An 18,099-nucleotide genomic window follows, 5' to 3' on the forward strand; every position below is an offset into this window, starting at 1 on the left:
CGCTTGACGGTGTCCAGACGTTGAATAGCCGGACTCGAGAATTGCCTTGAGAGGTTGCCTTTTACTTCCGCCGCGAGGGCCGTCATATGCTCCTCCGTTCGGAGAGAGCGTTCGGTGTTTCTGTTGACTGTAATGACTCCTCAAGGGCCTGACATCTTGAGCTTGAGGTATGCGTAGTGCGTCACCGCATTGAACTTTGCAAATGCGGTTCGTCCGAGCAGTGCGTGATAGCCTCTGCGGAACGGGATTATGTTGAAGATTAATTCCTCGCTTCGGAAGTTATCTGGGGATCCGAAGACCACTTCAAGTGTAACTGAGCCTGTACAGTTGGCCTCTACACCTGGTATGACGCCTTTAAAGGTTGTGTTTGTGGGTTTAATCCTTGAGGGGTCTATGCCCATTTTGCGCACTGTATCCTGATAAAGCAGGTTCAGGCTGCTGCTGCCGTCCATCAGGACTCTGGTGAGGTGAAATCCGTCAATGATTGGGTCTAGAACCAATGCGGCGAATCCACCATGGTGGATTCTAGTGGGGTGGTCCCTTCGACCAAAAGTGATCGGGCAGGAGGACCACGGATTGAACTTTGGGGCGACTGGCTCCATCGCATATACGTCCCTTAGTGCATGCTTCCGCTCCCTTTTGGGTATGTGGGTTGCGTATATCATGTTCACCGTCCGCACTTGTGGGGGGAAGCCCTTTTGTCCTCTATTGTTCGGCGGCTGGGGCTCCTCCTTGTCATCGCTATGCAGCCCCTTGTCATTGTTTTCGGCATTTAACTTGCCTGCCTGCTTGAACACCCAACAATCCCTGTTGGTCTGGTTGGCTGGTTTTTCGGGGGTGCCGTGTATCTCGCACGAGTGATCGAGTATTTGGTCCAAATTGGACGGGCCCGGATTATTCCTTTTGAATGGCTTTTTCCGCTGACCGGGTTTAGAGCCTCTGAATCCGGCATTGACTGCCGTATCCTCAGCATTATCACCGTTAATGCGGCGCTTGTGCTTGTTGCGACGCGACCTGCCGTTGCTGTCCTTGGTATCCAAATTACCAGGGCTCTTGGTCATGTTGTTACTATGAGCTAGCCAGCTGTCCTCTCCCGTGCAAAAGCGGGTCATGAGTGTTGTGAGGGCTGTCATGGATTTCGGCTATTCCGGTCCTAGGTGCCGGGCAAGCCACTCATCGCGGATGTTATGTTTGAAGGCTGCAAGGGCCTCTACATCCGGACAGTCGACGATATGATTTTTCTTGGTTAGGAACTGTGTCCAGAATTGTCTGGCCGATTCCTCTGGCTGCTGAATTATGTGGCTTAGGTCATCGGCGTCTGGTGGTCGCACATAGGTGCCCTGGAAGTTGTCGAGGAATGCGGCTTCCAGGTCTTCCCAACAACCAATTGACTCCGCTGGCAAGCTGTTAAGCCAATGCCGAGCTGGTCCTTTAAGTTTGAGTGGGAGGTATTTGATGGCGTGTAGATCATCACCGCGGGCCATGTGGATATGAAGGAGGTAGTCCTCGATCCATACCGCAGGATCTGTTGTGCCATCATATGATTCGATGTTTGCGGGTTTGAAACCCTCGGGGATTTGATGATCCATTACTTCATCTATGAAGCATAGTGGGTGTGCGGCGCCCCTGTACTGGGCTATATCACGACGTAGCTCAAATGAGCTTTGTCTGCTGTGTTCGGCTCGGCCAGATTTGCTGTATCCGGCATGACGGTTATCGTCACGTGTAGTGAGGCGCCCACGCGATCCGTAGATCGATCTTGTTTGCCTTGCCTTGTCCTCCAATATATCTCGCAGGTCTGGCGCATTTCCTCATGCCTTGGTACTTTTTGAGCGACGCCGGGGTGCGGCTTGAGTGGAGGGCCGAGAGGCCTCTCTGTCGCAGCCATGAGGTGGCCGGTCGGCCGTATCATGCGTTGGTGATGTAGGTTTAGGTGCTTCCTCCTCTAATCGGGGTAGCAGCCTGCGTTTTGGGTAGCTCTTGGAGGGGCGTTCGAGTTCATACTCTTCGGCCGCAAGGACTTCAGTCCATCTGTCAGCTAGCAAGTCTTGGTCAGCTCTAAGCTGTTGCTGCTTTTTCTTGAGGCTGCTTGCCGTGGCCATAAGCCTGCATTTGAAACGCTCTTGTTCGACAGGATCCTCAGGCACGACAAATTCGTCGTCATCGAGGCTTGCCTCGTCTTCGGAGGGAAGCATGTAATTATCGTCCTTTACCTCTCTGTCTGCCGCTCTCTCATGAGGGCTGGCTTCTCCATCCTCCTGCACTGAATCCTGCTGGAGGGGGTTGTCTTCGGTACTGTCCGGGGTGTTATTGTCTCCCGTGCCGGAATCGCCATTTTTGCTGTGGCGGGATTTAGAGCGGCGCCGCTGACGCCGACGCTTAGGCTATTTCTTGGAGGGGTCATCCTTCGTTGTTCCATCGCCATTTCCATCTTTTGGGATGTCCACCATGTATATGTCGTATGACGAGGTGGCCTTCCAGTGCCCTGTAGGCGCTGGTTCTTGGTCGTCTCCTGCCTCGTCGTCCATACCGTCGATGTCTTCAGAGTAGAAGTCGAGCATGTCGGTTAAATCATCGACAGTGGCTACGAAGTGGGTGGTGGGTGGGCTTTGAATTTCTTCGTCGTCCACATCCCAACATTCCTGACCATAGTCCGGCCAGGGCTCTCCTGATAAAGAGAGAGACTTTAGTGAATTCAGGATGTCGCCAAAGGGTGAGTGCCGAAAGATGTCCGCGGCGGTGAACTCCATGATCGGCGCCCAATCGGATTCGATTGGCAGGGGTGCGGAAGGTTCGGAGTCCGGCGCCTTGGAGTCACGAGCTTCGCAAAGGACAGGGTTGGTGTACGGCTCAATCGCCATAAAGATCGCATCCCCCGAGGCGGTGTCCAGCCACCCGTCCTCATTCGGCGCAGTCGGCTCTGAGCTAAGGGTCGGAGCGGACACTGGTGCGGCCCCCAGGGCACTGTTCAGCGGCAGAGCTAGATCATGCCCATCGTGACAGTGCGGCACGCTTGGCTGTGGCTCGAACCCGTTGAAGATCAAGTCTCCGCGGGCGTCAGCCATGTAGTTCAAACTTCCAAATCTGACCTGATGGCCAGAGGGTAGCTTTCAACCTGCTCTAGATGGCCAAGCGAATTGGCCCGCAGTGAAAAGCCGCCGAATACGAAGATTTGTCCGGGGAGAAAAGTCTCACCCTGGACCGCATCGTTGTTGATGACCGGAGGAGCCATCGGGCCTAAAGATGATGACACAGAGGAACTCTCAATGAAAGCACCAATGTCGGTGTCAAAACCGGCGGATCTCGGGTAGGGGGTCCCGAACTGTGCATCTAGGCAGATGGTAACAGGAGACAAGGGACACGATGTTTTTACCCAGGTTCGGGCCCTCTCGATGGAGGTAAAACCCTACTCCTGCTTGATTAATATTGATGATATGGGTAGTACAAGAGTAGATCTACCACGAGATCAGAGAGGCTAAACCCTAGAAGCTAGCCTATGGTATGATTGTTGTTCATCCTACGGACTAAAACCCTCCGGTTTATATAGGCACCGAAGAGGGTTAGGGTTACACAGAGTCGGTTACAATGGTAGGAGATCTACATATCCGTATTGCCAAGCTTGCCTTCCACGCCAAGGAAAGTCCCATCCGGACACGGGACGAAGTCTTCAATCTGGTATCTTCATAGTCCAGGAGTCCGGCCAAAGGCTATAGTCCGGCCATCCGGACACCCCCTAATCCAGGACTCCCTCAGTTATGTTCTGGACGAAGAAACTACTGGAGACCTTTTCGCTTGCAAAGATAGATATGATCGTAAGAAATTGTTAGCTAAGCTAAAAGAAAAGTCTTTGAATGCTAGAATGAAATATGACCCTGCTTTTGCTAGTTCACCTATCTGTATTTTTCATAAGGATTATGATTTCTCTGTCGATCCTGAGTTAATTACTTTGGTTGAATCTGATCCTTTTTATGGCTATGAATTTGAAACTGTTGTGGCACATCTTACTAAATTGAATGATATAGCCACCCTATTTACTCATGAGGAAAAAAAATCATTATTACTATATCCTTAAGTTATTCCGTTCTCATTAAAGAGTGATGCTAAAATATGGCTTAATTCTCTTGCTCCTGGTTGTGTGCGTAGTCTCCAGGATATGATTTATTACTTCTCCGCAAAATATTTCCCCGCTCATAAGAAACAAGCTTCCTTAACGGAAATATATAATTTTGTGCAAATTGAAGAAGAGAGTCTCCCACAAGCTTGGGGGAGGCTTCTCCAATTACTTAATGCTTTGCCTGATCATCCTCTCAAGAAAAATGAAATACTTGATATATTTTACAATGGACTAACTGATGCCTCCAGAGACCACCTGGATACTTGTGATGGTTGTTTTTGCAGGGAAAGAACTGTTGAGCAAGTTGAATTACTATTGAATAATACATTGAGCAATGATAATGATTGGACACTTCCTGAACTAACCCCTAAGCCAACTCCGAAGAAAAGGGGTATTCTATTTCTCAGTCCTAAAGATATGCAAGAGGCAAGTAAATCTATGAAAGAAAAAGTTATTAAAGCTGAAGATGTTAAGAATTTATCACCTATTGAACAAATACATGGTCTTGATAACCCGACACAGGTAGTAAAGGTAAATTCTCTCTATGGATTTGATGAAGGTGATATTCCTCGTTATAAGTCTGCTAGCCAATGCTTGGATGATCTTGATAATTTTATTGTTAAACAAGAAAACTTCAATGCTTATGTTGGTAGACAATTTAAACGTAATGCTTATATGATATATGTCTAGAGTTAAAGGTGACCTTAAGCTTATTAATAAACATGCATCTATGGTTACCACTCAAGTAGAACAAGTACTTCAGGCACAGAATGATTTGCTCAATGAGTTAAATAATAAGAAAAATGATAATGTTGTTAGAGTTATGACTAGAGGTGGTAGAATGACTCAGGAATCTTTGTATCTTGAAGGCCATCCTCAGAGAGTTGAGAAAGATTCTCAGAGAACTGATGTTGATGCACCTAGTTCTTCTAAGAAAAAGAAAAAGAAAAATGATAGGACTTTGCATGCTTCTAGTGAACACGTTGTTAACACCCCTGAGAATCCAATGATATTTCTATTTCTGATGCTGAAACCCAATCTGGTAATGAACATGAACCTAGTGATAATGTTAATGATGATGTTCATGTTGATGCTCAACCGAGTAATAACAATGATGTAGAAATTGAACCTGCTGTTGATCTTGATAACCCACAATCAAAGAATCAATGTTATGATAAGAGAGACTTCGTTGCTAGGAAGCATGGTAAAGAAAGAGAACCAGGGGTTCAGAAACCCATGTCTTTTCCTCCTAAGCCATCCAAGAAAAAGGATGACAAGGATTTTGAGCGCTTTGCTGAAATGATTAGACCTATCTTTTTGCGTATGCATTTGACTGATATGCTTAAAATGAATCCTTATGCTAAGTATATGAAAGGTATTGTTACAAATAAAAGAAAGATACCAGAAGCTGAAATTTCCACCATGCTTTCTAATTACACCTTTAAGGGTGGAATACCGAAGAAACTAGGAGATCCAGGAGTACCAACTACACCATGCTCCATTAAAAGAAACTATGTTAAAACTTCTTTATGTGATCTTGGAGCCGGTGTTAGTGTTATGCCTCTCTCTTTATATGGTAGACTTGATTTGAATAAGTTGACACCTACTGAAATCTCTTTGCAAATTCCCGATAAATCAACTGCTATAGCCATCAGTATTTGTGAGGATGTGCCTGTTGTGGTTGCAAACGTTACTATTTTAATGGACTTTGTTATTCTTGATATTCCCGAGGACGATAGTATGTCGATCATCCTTGGTAGACCTTCTCTAAATACTGCAGGGGCTGTTATTGATTGGAACAAAGGCAATGTCACTTTTCATGTTAGTGGTAATGAGCATACAGTAGACTTCCCGAGAAAACAACCTCAAGTCCACAATATCAATTCTATTGGAAAATTTTCAATGATTACTATCAGAGGTTTTGAATTCCCTCTTCCTACTGTTAAAAAGAAATATGACATTCTTATTATTGGGGACATGCATATCCCCGTTGAGGTAACCAAGTGTTATTCGAAAATTCTCCGGTTTCATGTTATTCGAAAGAAGTTTGTTAACAAGACTTGATCAACCTTGTTAGTGGATTCCTTTTGATGAGCATGAGATGGTTGAAGTTGGAAAGCACAACTCTTTGTACCCTCCTTTTACTTTCCGTTATTTAGATTAAATAAAGAAAAAATAGTATTTGTCTATCTGTTTTCTGAATTATCCATCCAATAAAAAATACCCCGAAAATAGAAGTTCTCCAAATGCCTTGAAAATGAAGTATGATTTTTTTGCATAATATTTAAGAATTTCTGGCACTCAGAACACACCAAGGGGACCCACCATTTGGCCACGAGGGTGGAGGGCACGCCCTACCCCCTTGGGCGCACCCCCTGCCTCATGGGCCCCATGTGGACCCCCTCCACTTATTCCAGCACCCACTCACTTCGTTTTCCTCTAGAAAAAATCCTCCCATAGCTCAAACCTGTGTTCTAGCTCATCTTGCTGCCATTTTCGATCTCCTTGCTCAAAGCTCCATTCACAAAACTGTTTTGGAAGATTGTTCTTCGGTATGTGACTCCTCCAATGGTCCAATTAGTTTTTGTTCTAGTTCTTTATGTATTACAAATTTTTGCTACTGAGGTGACCCTGTTCTTGAGCTTGCATGTCAAATTAATATGGTCCAAAGTAGTTTTAATGCATGATATAGCCTCTGGGCACTTCTGGGAGTAGTTTCTATCAATCTTGTTGAGTTTGGTTCACTTTTATTTTGAGTCACCAAAATTTCTGAAATTTTTCAAAGAAAGAAAATGATGAAGAGATTGTGGAGGGGCTCCTCGAGCCGAAGCTCAAATACAATCATCCTCGCACCATGGAGGTCCAGCCGTGTGAATGGCCTTGCGATCCGTTCTTGAGGGACGCCGGAATTCACGACAATTTTATTTGGCTGAGAATGCAGGCCTCACCAACTTCCTCCATGACCAGCGTGAACAATATCTCCTACTCACTAATATTTTTGTGCAAAAATTTTACTTCCATGCTAAGAAATCACCACCTTCGGTGCAGTTTCACTTATATGATGAGGTTAAGGAGATGTCACTCCATAATTTTTGTTGGGTTTGCAAGATACCCTTTGAGGGTAGCATAGAGTGACCACATCCTAGTGATGTGGATGGATTTATTGATAGAATTTCTATAGGGGAAACGAGGAAAGTTTTCGATGCAAGAACTTTGCTAAATTGTTAAGTCTGAACCGTACAAAGGGCCCCATCTTCGGAGGCATCTTTGCTTCATGCCTTGCTAAACACTTTGAGATACCTATTAGGCATCATGAGAAAGAGGAAAAGTTGTTGCCCACTATTTTTCTAGATATAAGAGTATGGTATCACATAAATTTATTGTTAAAAATAAAAAGAAGATGCTTAAGTATAATTTGATATTTGATAAAACTCACTGTGAGACTATTACCAGGCCTGCACCCTCTTTGTTTAACATACTTTTAGGCACGTACCTCATCTTGCCCGAGGCCATTTACGCATACTGGAGGCTGACACAAGTCCCAGAGCCTGGGCCTGAGCCACCACTTGACCCATATCGACAGTCTGTTTATCAGTGGGATCCGGAGGAGATCGCTAACCAGTGGCACCCTAAGGACCCTCCTCAGTACACCGGAGAGAGTAGCTTCCATCCATGGGCATAGACCAACTTAGGCCAAAAGCCTAAGCTTGGGGGAGTACGTATTTCTCGCCGACATTACATTCATGTTCACACACTCATGCTAGTTGTCGGTGCTCATACTTTTTCATTGTACCATCCATGCTAGTTTTTTTTCTTTTCTTGCTTTTTTCTTGTGTGTTTGAAAAACCTTAAGAAAAACCAAAAAAATAGTTGTAGCTTTTAGCTAGTTTACTTTCCATGCTTGTAGTAATAATTAGAAAGAAAACCCAAAAAGATTTCTCATTCTTCTTGTGCTTGTTGGGAGCTTTCCCGTGTAAATAGTTTTATTCTTTTCTTTGGGGGTCGAGAGGAGAAGACCACGATGAAAATGTTGAGTGGCTCTCATATGCATTATTGTTGATCTAACTAGGAGCCCATATAACCTTGTCTTCTCCTTTGTATTAAATGCTTGCATATTCCAGCTTAGTCCAATGCACGCACACTATTATATTATCCACACCGTTAGGTCGTGCGAGTGAAAGGCAACAATGACGATATATGATGTACTGATTGGGATGAGAGAAGCTGGTATGAACTCGACCTATCTTGTTTTTGTAAATATGATTAGTTCATCGTTCCTGATTCAGCTCATTATGGATGAAACATGTTTGCAATGACAATTAGAGATTATAGTTGCTCATGCCATGCTTAACTAGCTAGGAGTTTATAATGGTTTACCTTGCGTGCCAACATGCTATTAAAATGGTTGTGATGTGGTATGATAGGGTGGTATCCTCCTTTGAATGATTCGAGTGGCTTGACTTGGCAAATGTTCACGCATGTAGTTGAAACAAAACCAACATAGCCTTCATGATACTTATGTTCATGGTGATTTATATCCTACTCATGCTTGCACTCATTGTTGATTAATTTTAATGCATGTTCATGACTGTTGTCACTCTCTAGTTGGTCACTTCCCAGTCTCTTTCTAGCCTTCACTTGTACTAAGCAGGAATACTGCTTGTGCATCCACTTCCATAAACCCCAAAGTTATTCCATATGAGTCCACCATACCTTCCTATATGCGGTATTTACCTATCGTTCCAAGTAAATTTGTATGTGCCAAACTCTAAACCTTCAAATGAAATTCTATTTTGTATGCTCGAATAGCTCATGTCCAACTAGGTTTGTCTATATCTTCCATGCTAGGTGGGTTATTCTCACGATGAGTGGACTCCGCTCATCATTCACGAGAAAATGGCCGGTAACTGGGATGCCCATTCCCATGCTGAAATCAAATCAAAATAATTGCAAACAAACCTCCCCCGGGATTGTTGTTAGTTGGATGCCATCCATTATTTCAGACAAGCCATGGATTGATGTTTGTTGGTAGTGGGGGAGTATAAACTTTACCATTCTGTTTGGGAACCGCCTATAATGTATGTACCATGGAAGATATCGAGATCTCTCGGTTGTTATGTTGACAATGAAAGTATACCGCTCAAAATATTATTTGCCTCTATTTCAAAACTCGAGCTCTAGCACCTCTACAAATCCTTGCTTCCCTCTGCGAAGGGCCTATCTATTTACTTTTATGTTGAATCATCATCCTCTTATTAAAAAGCACCAGTTGGAGAGCACCGCTGTCATTTGCATGCGTTGCTATTAATTTACATTGAGTATGACTATGACTGGATCTCTTTTACCATGAATTACAATGTCTAGTCAATCCTTGATCTTCAGGAGTGCTCTGCATATATGTTTTGCGGTCTCAGAAAGGGCTAGCGAGATACCATCTTGTTGTATCATATTATGATTGTTTTGAGAAAGTGTTGTCATCCAAGATTTATTATTATTGCTTGCTAGTTGATTATGCCATTGATATGAGTAAACATGAGACCTAAGTGTTATTGTGAATATGGTTAGTTCATAATCTTTGCTAAAAACTTGAATGCTAGCTTTACATATTTGCAACAACAAGATCAAATAGAGTTTGTAAAAGTTTTTCTTCATCACTTTTAGTTTGTCAACTGAATTGCTTGAGTACAAACAAATGTTTAAGCTTGGGGGAGTTGATATGTCTCCAACGTATCTACTTTTCTAAACACTTTTGCCCTTGTTTTGGACTCTAACTTGCATGATTTGAATGGAACTAACCTGGAATGATGATGTTTTTAGCAGAACTGCCATGGTGATATTTTTGTGCAGAAATAAAAGTTCTAGAAATGACCTGAAAATCCACGAAGACATGTTTTGGAATTAATAAAAAATATTAGCGAAAAAATCAGCCTCAGGGGGCCCACACCCTGTCACAGAGGGTGCAGCCCCCCCCCCCACCCGGGGGGCGCCCACTACCTTGTGGGCCCCTTGGGACTCCACCAACCTCAATCCCAACTCCATATATTCACTTTCAGGGAGAAAAAATAAGGAAGAAGGATTCATCATGTTTTACGATACGAAGCTGCCGCCAAGCCCTAATCTTCTTCGGGAGGGCTGATCTGGAGTTCGTTCGGGGCTCCGGAGAGGGGAATTCGTCGCCATCGTCATCATCAACCATCCTCCATCACCAATTTCATGATGCTCACCGCCGTGCGTGAGTAATCCCATCGTAGGCTTGCTGGACAGTGATGAGTTGGATGAGATTTACCATGTAATCGAGTTAGTTTTGTTAGGGTTTGATCCCTAGTATCCATTATGTTCTAAGATTGATGTTGCTATGACTTTGCCATGCTTAATGCTTGTCACTAGGGCCCGAGTTCCATGATTTCAGATCTGAACCTATTATGTTTTCATGAATATATGTGAGTTCTTGATCCTATCTTGCAAGTCAATAGTCACCTACTATGTGTTATGATCCGGCAACCCCGAAGTGACAATAATTGGGACCACTACCGGTGATGACCATAGTTTGAGGAGTTCATGTATTCACTAAGTGCTAATGCTTTGGTCTGATACTCTATTAAAAGGAGGCCTTAATAACCCTTAGTTTCCATTAGGACCCCGCTGCCACGGGAGGGTAGGACAAAAGATGCCATGCAAGTTCTTTTCCATAAGCACGTATGACTATATTCGGAATACATGCCTACATTACATTGATGAAATGGAGCTAGTTCTGTGTCACCCTATGTTATAACTGTTGCATGAGGAATCTCATCCGACATAATTATCCATCACTGATCCATTGCCTACAAGCTTTTCACATATTGTTCTTTGCTAAGTTACTTTTCCGTTGCCACTGTTACGATTACTACAAAACTGTTACTGTTACTTTTGCCACTGTTATCGTTACCTCCATACTATTTTTCTACTAAATACTTTTTTGCAGATATTAAGTCTTTCAGGTATGGATGAATTGACAACTCGGCTGCTAATACTTGAGAATGTTCTTTGGCTCCCCTTGTGTCGAATCAATAAATTTGGGTTGAATACTCTACCCTCGAAAATTGTTGTGATCCCCTATACTTGTGGGTTATCAAGCATCCAGGTTCTACTATTGGTTATTGATTGGAGATGTGCCTCGATCATGTCTACATAGTTTTTGAACCCGTAGGGTCCGCATGCTTAACGTTCGATGACAATTTGTATTATGAGTTATGTGTTTTTGATGACCGAAGTTTGCTTGGAGTCCCGGATGAGATCACGGACATGACGAGGAGTCTCAAAATGGTCGAGAGGTAAATATTGATATATTGGAAGGTTATATATAGACACCGGAATGGTTCCGAAGAAGATCGGGGATTTTTCGGAGTACCGGGAGGTTACCGGAACCCCCCGGGAAAGTTATTGGGACTATTGGGCCGTAGTGGAGGAGAAGAGGCAGGCCACGGGAGGTGGCACACACCCCCTCCCCTTGCCCCAATCCGAATTGGACAAGGGGAGGGGGCGCAGCCCCCCCTCTTTCCTTCTCCCTCTCTCCCTTCCCCTTTCCCCTCTTCGTTGATTGGAAGGAGGGGGGTCAAATCGTACTTGGACTAGGAGTCCAAGTAGGACTCCCCCTTGGCGTGCCCTTCTTGGTCGCCGGCCTCCTCCCCCCTCATTTATATACGTGGCCAAGGGCACCCCAAAGGACAGCAAGATTTCTCCTAGCCGTGTACGATGCCCCCTTCCATAGTTTACTCCTCCGGTCATAACGTCGTAGTGCTTAGGCGAAGCCCTGTGCGGATCACATCATCAACACTGTCACCACGTCGTCGTGCTAACGGAACTCTCCCTCGACCCTCTACTGGATCAAGAGTTTGAGGGACGTCATCAAGCTGAATTCATGTTGAACACGAAGGTGTCGTACATTTGGTACTTGGATCGGTTGGATCGTGAAGACGTTCGACTACATCAACCGTGTTAACTAACGCTTCCGCTTTCGGTCTACGAGGGTACGTGGACACACTCTCCCCTCTCATTGCTATGCATCTCCTAGATAGATCTTACATGATCGTAGGAACTTTCCTGAAATTGCATGCTATGTTCCCCATCAGCAAGATCTATCCATGGAGATGCATAGCAACGAGAGGGGAGAGTGGGTCTACGTACCCTCGTAGACCATAAGCGGAAGCGTTTGTTAACGCGGTTGATGTAGCCGAACTTCTTCGCGCTCCAACCGATCAAGTACCAAAAGTACAGCAACTCCGCGTTCAGCACATGTTCAGCTCGGTGATGTCCTCTGCCTTCTTAATCTAGCAATACGGAGAGGTAGTGGATGAGTTTTGGCAGCACGACGGTGTGGTGACGGTGATGGTGAAGCTATCTCTGCAGGGCTTCGCCTAAGCACTATGAATATATGACTGAGGGTGCAAACGGTGGAGGGGGCGTCGCACAAGGCTAAGCAATTGTCGTGGTTATGTGTGGTGCCCCCTCCCACATATATATAGGTGGGGGAGAGGCCAAGGGGCGCCCGAAGTAGGTCCGAATCCTACTAGGGCTCCTGCCTTTGACCTCCCCCCTTTCCATATTTGTTGGAGGGGGAAAGGAAAGGGTGGACTTTTCCCCCACTTGGCCGACTGCCATAGGGGGTGCGCCAGCCCATTGTGGGCTGATGTGCTCCCCTCTAATGGCCCAATAGGACCATTACCCTCCCAGGGGTGTCCGGTACCCCCTCCGGTATTCCGATGGCTACCTGGTACACTCTGAAACACTTCCGGTGTCCGAATACCATCGTCCTATATATCAATCTTCACCACCAGACCATTTCGGAGCTCCTCGTCATGTACTGATCTCAACCGGGACTCTGAGCAACATTGGGTCACCAAATCATATAACTCATATAACACTATATCGTCAATGAGCGTTAAGCGTGCGGACCGAGAACTATGTACACATGACCGAGACACCTCTCTAGTCAATAACCAATAGCAGAACCTGGATGCCCATATTGGCTCCTACATATTCTATGAAGATCTTTATCAGTCGAACCTTATGACAACATACGTAATTCCCTGTGTCCATTGGTATGTTACTTTCCCGAGATTCGATCGTTGGTATCTTCATAGCTACTTCAATCTCGTTACCAGCAAGTCTCTTTACTCATTCTGTAATACATCATCTTGCAACTAACTACTTAGTCACTTTGCTTGCAAGGCTTCTTATGATGTGTATTACCGAGAGGGCTTAGAGATACCTCTCCGATACTCAGAGTGACAAATCCTAATCTCGATATATGCCAACTCAACAAACACCTTCGGAGATACATGTAGAGCATCTTTATGATCACCGAGTTACGTTGTGAATTTTGATAGCACACAAGGTATTCCTATGGTATCCGAGAGTTGCATAATCTCACAATCGAAGGAATATGTATTTGTCATCAAGAAAGTAATAGCAATAAACTAACTGATTAATATGCTAAGCTAACGGATGGTCTTGTCCATCACATCATTCTCCTAATGATGTGATCTCATTATCAAATGACAACACATGTCTATGGTTAGGAAACCTTAACCATGTTTGATCAACGAGCTAGTCTAGTAGGGGTTCACTAGGGACACGATATTTGTTTATGTATCCACACATGTATTTAAGTTTTCGGACAATACAATTCTAACATGAATAATAAACCTTCATCATGATTTAGGAAATATAATAATAACCATTTTATTATTGCTTCTAGGGCATATGTCCATCAGTCTCCCACTTGCACTAGAGTCAATAATCTAGTTCACATCGCCATGTGATTAACACCCATAGTTCACATCGCCATGTGACCAACTCCCAAAGAGTTTACTAGAGTCAATAATCTAGTTCACATCGCCATGTGATTAACACCCAAAGAATACTAAGGTGTGATCATGTTTTCCTTGTGAGAGACGTTTAGTCAACGGGTCTGTTACACTGTATTTTGCAAATTTCTATGTCTACAATGCTCTGCATGGAGCTACTCTAACTAATTGCTCCTACTTTCAATACGTATCCAGATTGAGACTTAGAGTCATCTAGATTGGTGTCAAAGCTTGCATCGACGTAACCTTTATGGGGAACTCTTTATCACCACCATAACCGAGAAACATTTCCTTAGTCCTCTTAGGTAACTAAGGATAATTTTGACTTCTATCTAGTGATCTACTCCTGGATCAACATTGTACCCCCTTGCCAAACTCATGGCAAGGTACACAACAGGTCTGGTATACAACATGGCATACTTTATAGAACCTATGACCGAGGCATAGGGAATGACTTTCATTCTTTCTCTATCTTCTGCCATGGTCGGGTTTTGAGTCTTACTCAACTTCACACCTTGCAACACAGGTAAGAACCCTTTCTTTGACTGATCTATTTTGAACTTCTTCAAAACTTTGCCAAGGTATGTGCTTTGTGAAAGTTCCATTAAGCGTGTCGATCTATCCCTATAGATCTCGATGCCCAATTTGTAAGTAGCTTCACTGAGGTCTTCCATTGAAAAAATCTTATTCAAGTATCCTTTTATGTTATACAGAAATTCTATATTATTTCCAAGCAACAATATGCGATCCACATATAATATCAAAAATGCTACAGAGCTCCAACTCACTTTCTTGTAAATACAGGCTTCACCGTAAGTCTGTACAAAACCATATGCTTTGGTCACCTCATCAAAGCATATATTCCAACTACGAGATGCTTGCACCAGTCCATAGATGGATCGCTTGAGCTTGCACACTTTGTTAGCATCTTTAGGATCGCCAAAACCTTCTGGCTGCATTATATACAATTTTTCTTTAAGAAATCCATTAAGGAATGCAGTTTTGACGTCCATTTGCCAGATTTCATAATCATAAAATGTGGCAATTGCTAACATGATTCGTACAGACTTAAGCATCGCTACGGGTGAGAAAGTATCATTGTAGCCAACTCCTTGAAACTTGTCGAAAATCTTTCGCAAGAAGTTGAGCTTTGTAGACAGTAACATTACCATCAGCATCAGTCTTCTTCTTGAAGATCCATTTGTTCTCTATGGCTTGCCGATAATCGGGCAAGTCCACAAAAGTCCATACTTTGTTCTTATACATGGATCCTATCTCAGATTTCATGGCCTCAAGCCATTTATCGGAATCTGGGCTTACCATAGCTTCTTCATAATTCGTAGGTTCGCCTTGGTCTAGTAACATGACTTCTAGGACAGGATTACCGTACTACTCTGGTGCGGATCATGCTCTAATCGACCTACGAGGTTCAGTAGTAACCTACGAGGTCGAGAGAAGTTACAGTTACCTCATCAAGTTCTACTTTCCTCCCACTCACTTCTTTCGAGAGAAACTCCTTCTCTAGAAATGGTCCATTCTTAGCAAAAAAATCTTACCTTCGGATCTGTGGTAGAAGGTGTACCCAATAGTTTCTTTAGGGTATTCTATGAAGATGCACTTCTCTGATTTAGGTTCGAGCTTATCAGGATGATGCCTTTTGATATAAGTGTCACATCCCAAAACTTTAAGAAACAACAGCTTATGTTTCTTGCCAAACCATAGTTCATACGGTGTCGTCTCAACTAATTTAGGTGGTGCCCTGTTTAACGTGAATGCGGTTATCTCTAGTGCATAGTCCCAAACGGTAGTGGTAAATCGATAAGAGACATCATAGAACGCACCATATCCAATAAAGTACGGTTACGACATTCGGACACACCATTACGCTGTGGTGTTCCAGGTGGCGTGAGTTGTGAAACAATTCCACATTGTTTTAAATGAAGGCCAAACTCGTAACTAAAATATTCGCCTCCGCGATCAGATCGTAGAAACTTTATTTTCTTGTTATGATGATTCTCTACTTCACTCTGAAATTCTTTGAAATTTTCAAATGTTTCAGACTTGTGTTTCATCAAGTAGATATACACATACCTACTCAAATCATCCGTGAAGGTCAGAAAATAACTATACCCGCCGCATGCTTCAACACTCATCGGACTGCATACATCGGTATGTATTATTGCCAATAAGTCATCAGCTTGCTCCATTGTAGCGGAGAACGGAGTTTTAGTCATCTTACCCATGAGGCATAGTTCGCAAGTATCAAGTGATTCCAAAAGTCCATCTGCATGGATTTTCTTCATGCGCTTTACACCAGTAGACCCAAACGGCTGTGTCACAAGTATGTTGCACTATCACTATTAACTTTGCATCTTTTGGCATCAATATTATGAATATGTGTATCACTACGATCGAGATTCAATAAACCATTTACATTGGGTGTATGAACATAGAAGGTTTTATTCACGTAAACAGAACAACAATTATTCTCTAACTTAAATGAATAACCGTATTGCAATAAACATGATCTAATCATATTCATGCTCAACAAAAACACCAAATAACATTTATTTAGGTTCAACACTAATCCCGAAGGTAGAGGGAGTGTGCGATGGTGATCGTATCAACCTTGGAATCATTTCCAACACACATCGCCACCTCGCACTTAACTAGCCTCTGTTTATTCTGCAACTCCTATTTCGAGTTACTAATCTTAGCACCGGAACTGGTATCGAATACCCAGGGGCTACTATGAACACTAGTAAGGTACACATCAATAACATGTATATCAAATTTACTTTTGTTCACTTTGCCATCCTTCTTATCCGCCAAGTATTTGGGGTAGTTCCGCTTCTAGTGACCATTCCCTTTGCATTAGAAGCACTCAGTTTCAGGCTTGGCTCCAGCTTTGGGCTTCTTCAAGGGAGTGGAAAGTTCCCTTTCTTTCCCTTTCTGTACATTCTTCTTGAAGTTCCCTTTCTTTCCCTCGCCCTTTTTCTTGAAACTAGTGGTCTTGTTAACCATCAACACTTGATTCTCTTTCTTGATTTCTACCTTCACTGATTTCAGCATCGCAAAGAGTTTCGGGAATCGTTTTCGTCATCCCTTGCATATTATAGTTCATCACGAAGTTCTAGTAGCTTGGTGATAGTCACTAGAGAACTCTGTCAGTCACTATCTTATCTGGAAGATTAACTCCCACTTGATTCAAGCGATTGTAGTACCCAAACATTCTAAGTACATGCTCACTGGCTGAGCTATTCTCCTCCATCTTGTAGGGAAAGTACTTGTCAGAGGTCTCATACCTCTCAACACGGGCATAAGTCTGAAATACCAATTCCAGCTCTTGGAACATCTCATATGTTCCATGGCGTTCAAAATGTCTTTGAAGCCCTGATTCTAAGCCATAAAGCATGGTGCACTAAACTATCAAGTAGTCACCATATCGAGCTTGTCAAACGTTCATAATGTCTCATCAGCCCCTGCAACGAGTATGTCGCCTAGCGGTGTGTCAAGGACATAATTCTTCTATGTAGCAATGAGGATAATCCTCAGATCATGGACCTAGTTCGCATTATTGCTACCATCATCTTTCAGCTTAGTTTTCTCTAGGAACATATCAAAAATAAGGGGAGCTATATCACGAGCTATTGATCTATAATAGAGATACGAAAAACTATTAAGACTAAGTTCATGATAAATTAAGTTCAATTAATCATATTACTAATGAACTCCCACTTAAATTAACATCCCTCAAGTTATCTAAGTGATACATGATCCAAATCAACTAACCCATGTTCGATCATCACGTGAGATGGGGTAGTCATCAATGGTGAACATCTCTATGTTGATCATATCTACTATATGACTCATGTTCGACCTTTCGGTCTCCAGTGTTCCGAGACCATGTCTGTACATGCTAGGCTCGTCAAGTTTAACCCAAGTATTTTGCATGTGCAAAATTGTCTTACACCCGTTGTATGTGAACGTAGAGTCTATCACACCCGATCATCAAGAGGTGCTCCGAAACGACAAACTTTGGCAATGGTGCATACTCAGGGAGAACACTTTTATCTTGAAAATTTAGTGAAGGGATCATCTTATAATGCTACCACCATTCTAAGCAAAATAAGATGC

This window comes from Triticum dicoccoides, chromosome 3B, assembly GCF_002162155.2.
Source record: "Triticum dicoccoides isolate Atlit2015 ecotype Zavitan chromosome 3B, WEW_v2.0, whole genome shotgun sequence".
In the NCBI taxonomy this organism is placed as follows: domain Eukaryota; kingdom Viridiplantae; phylum Streptophyta; class Magnoliopsida; order Poales; family Poaceae; genus Triticum; species Triticum dicoccoides.